Genomic DNA, 3,913 nt, shown 5'->3' on the forward strand with positions numbered 1-3,913 from the left:
AGCGAGGCCTCCAAAGACCAACTGCTTTCGCAGCGCCTAGTCTCTGCCGAAGCTTAGGGCCTCCAGCTGCCCGGAGCAGAACCCTGAACTTAAAGACTCAACATGGCTTGTACTTATAAGGTCCTCTATGGACGTTTTGTGACCTCACTGATGAGGTCATCGTGAACTCACAGCTGATTGGCCAGTAGTTCTTTAGATGTGTTATAGAATGCTGTGATGTCATACACCGTAGACAATTCCAGTCTATAAGACTTATCTCATTTTATTTTTATTTATTTTTGAGGGATGAAAACAAAATATATTGTAATACATTATGAGAATATACACATCACACAATAAATGTGTAAATTAATTTAACGTGTTTAGAGCAGAGATATTTTCACCTGTAGGTCGGTAACTAGTTTATAAACCAAAACTAGAGTTGTGATGGTTGGAGAAGTGAAAAGACGACCCAAACGGCTTTTTATAGTTTTTATTAGTTTCTTTCGACTTTGAATGAAGTGCGTGTTTTACGATGCTAAAATTACTGTTTATTTACATGGAGTCTGGTAGATTTAGCAATTTAATTACGTGGATTTTTTAATGTTTAAAAAAGAATCTTACTCTTCAACAGAAGGTCGACCTCCTTAAAATCCTTTCCATAAAGTTGTCAACAATTTAGAATAATAATCAGAGCCTCTCAGTGGCAAAACAAGCACTTTTGTGAAGGTATACACTAGGGGTGATCCGAGTACCCGGCTGAAACGAGTATCTGGTACTGATAAAGCACTTTTGCCAAGTACAAGTATTATACGAGTAATACGAGTCAATATCCATGCTCGGATTGAATATAACTCCTCAACTGGCCGCGCAGCGTTCTGTGATAATCACAGCGCCCCCCCCCCCCCCCCCCCCCGCCTACAAACAAGCTCAGATCAATCACACACACACAGAACATGGAGAAATTCTCTCTCTCTCTCTCTCTCTCTCTCCTGCTCCCTCAGTCAATCAGGTCTGTGGGTCTGTTCCGTTAACGTTTAGGGTTTCTTCAGCTTCAGGTTTGTTTTTAACTTTGGTTTGTAGTCCTCACATAGTAACCAGTAGATTTCTGGTGAACGTGGGGTTTGTAGTCCTTACATAGTAACCAGTAGATTTCTGGTGAACGTGGGGTTTGTAGTCCTTACATAGTAACCAGTAGATTTCTGTTGAACGTGGGGTTTCAGACATGCTGCTTGGTTTAAATGCAACTCCCGTTGCGTCTCTGCCATCAGAATTTTTTTTTTTAACTGTTAGCTGACTCACACACACACACACACACACACACACACACACACACACCCACACACCACCTGGTGTGGAAATAAAAAAATAAAAAAGACCAAAAACAAAAAAATCACACTGATCGTAAAAAAATTTAAAGTTAAAAAAAGAAAGTTATATTGAGTATGAAAACTCTTGTTCATTACATTTTACTTCATAATTGCAACCGCATGTGTTGTATTCATTGTTGCAAAACGTTCTGTATATAGTTTGTTTGTTACCATGACAACACCATTGATCTGAAGCTCATGTAAATAGTTTTCTAATCAGCAATAATATAACATTTCTGATCAACCCATATCAATTGCATGCTTTAAATAACATACCGTTAAAGCCCCGCCCATTTCAAGACAACCGACCCACTTCCGGTTTAAATCTAACCACTTCCGTCCAGTCCGAGTACGGATACGGATACAGATAATTCATGTGGTAAACAGATACAGATACAGATAATGCTGTACTCGCTCATCCCCTAGTATATACAAGCTGGACATTTTCCTCTTTAACTCATATTGTAGCTTGTTTTGTCGCTGCCGACTGCAGCGTTCTCGCTTAAGACTACACCAGTGTCAAAGATTGTTATCTATCAGTCACTTAGACACAAAAACATAGGAAAATAGGTTCAGGTTTTGAAAAATGGAAGACATCCCTTGAAAGTCCTATATTGTAAAAAATGGAGATGTCTGTGTCTTTATTTGATTCAAAACCAGGCTGATGTGCAATAAATACTGTAAAGTAACAAAACGCTTAATTCACACAGCCAGTTTTTCTAGAACTGTGCCTTTAAAAGAGACGTCATGACTACACTTTAATGTCAGGGCATGACCTGGAAAGCCTGATACTATTGTTATGTCTAGGGGCTTCCAGAGTGATGATGTGTATATGCATTAATCTTAAAGAAAGTTGATGTGTGTATGCATTAATCAAAAGAAAGTTGTTGTTATGCATTAATCTCAAAGAAAGTTAATGTGTACATACATTAATCAGTAGACCTTGTGGCGCAATGGTAGCGCGTCTGACTCCAGATCAGAAGGTGCGTGTTCAAATCACGTCGGGGTCAGATGTTTAGGGGTGGCAGTAGCTCAGTCAGTAGGGAACAGAATGCCTCGGCGCTACCTGGTGTTCTTAAGCAAGGCATTGTACCCCCTCCCACCTCTCAGGGTGCTGGCCAGCTCTGACATTTCTCCATTTAGGCATGAAAGGTCCTGAGCATGTATGTGTTTTTCAGACCTGTGTGTATTACTAACAAAGAGTGTAAATTGTGTCAAAAAGTAGTATACATATTACATTAATTTTTCAAAAAGAAAGATGTGCATTAATCTAAAGAAGGTTGATGTGTATGTGCATTAATCAAAAAGAAAGTTGATACACTTACACACTGTACTACTACCAGCCTTTAATATGTCCATAATTTCATTAAACGTGCCTCCCCCCATGTGCAGTGATTCCTTCAGAGTAAACACAATGATTTCATTGCAGTAGATGTGAAAGAAATGCATAAAAGTTCCGTTAATTCAGCCAGTGCACATACCTCTGGTTATTTCCTGTTTTCTGGTGAAGTCCCACTAGTTGAAACACCCCTTTCTGTCACATCTACAGCAGTGTTCACTAAGAAGGAATAATGCACATGGCTAGGCACTGGTAATGACATTTTGAACATATTCAGAGGCTAAAACAGGTTTAAAACTGTCCCTGTTGAAGCCTGTTGGGTGCTAACTCTAGCAGGAGGATACACGGGGTAGACACCAGCGATTGGTTTCATTTTCTCTCCACTGACAGACCTCCTAATGTACAACTACAGAGCTACGTGTTGAAATTAACTGGAATTCTAAGTCCATCTTCTTTAAAAAGATGTCTGCGGTCCCGGAAAAATGTTAAATTGTCAATGAACTGCAGAGAATGGACGGTAGATTCAGTTGAAAGCCATTTGTTTTGCAGCAGCAAGGTACCGACGGGCCCAAAGGGCTTCAGCCTCTGCTGTGGAAGAGCAAAGCAGCGGGTGTGGGAGAAGTTCGGAGAAGACATGGAGAAGGACTTTATACCTTTACATTGTGGAGTGCTGTGGCCATCAAGAGCTGCACAATTTGCATGTAATGAAAGCTTCTTCACTTTATATGAGTAAATGTTGTATGTTAGTGTAACCAGCTACTCAAAGGCTGACCACTTTTATAAGAATAACCAATAAATTTACCTGACAATAAGGCCAGATCAGAAGATTATAGGTTTGCTCCGCTGAAGCCAAAGGGTTGAATTACCACAGTGAAATAACACACCCCATCACAGGAGAAGTTTAACTGTATGTATTAATTGCAGTAACTAACAGGGAAGTAGCATTAATACATTAACAATTATATCAATCATTGAAGTAAGGTGAAAAAGTGAAAAAGTGGGATCCCATATAAAAAAAAGTAGAAAGAAAATACAAAGTATCAAATAATAATGTTCAGTCCAGTTTAATCAAAATAATTAGACCCGGGTCTGCTAAAACACTGTTCTTACTTCCTTAGCGCAAAGGATATTTGTCCTCCTTCAGGAAATGAAGTGTGCACACAGTTCTACCTGACCCCTTGACCAAAGGGGTAAAGATCAAGTTTCTCCGCTGTAAAGACTCTAT

The 3,913-nt window shown here is 39.5% G+C and overlaps 1 non-coding gene across 1 annotated transcript; it reads left to right on the plus strand.

The window, feature by feature from the left end:
- Positions 1 to 2,288: 2,288 nt before the first annotated feature.
- On the plus strand, positions 2,289 to 2,359 carry trnaw-cca (transfer RNA tryptophan (anticodon CCA)). The gene has a single exon. It is a non-coding gene; the product is annotated as a tRNA-Trp (tRNA).
- Positions 2,360 to 3,913: the final 1,554 nt, after the last annotated feature.

Source organism: Etheostoma spectabile, unplaced genomic scaffold (genome assembly GCF_008692095.1).
Source record: "Etheostoma spectabile isolate EspeVRDwgs_2016 unplaced genomic scaffold, UIUC_Espe_1.0 scaffold00002911, whole genome shotgun sequence".
Classification (NCBI taxonomy): Eukaryota; Metazoa; Chordata; class Actinopteri; order Perciformes; family Percidae; genus Etheostoma; species Etheostoma spectabile.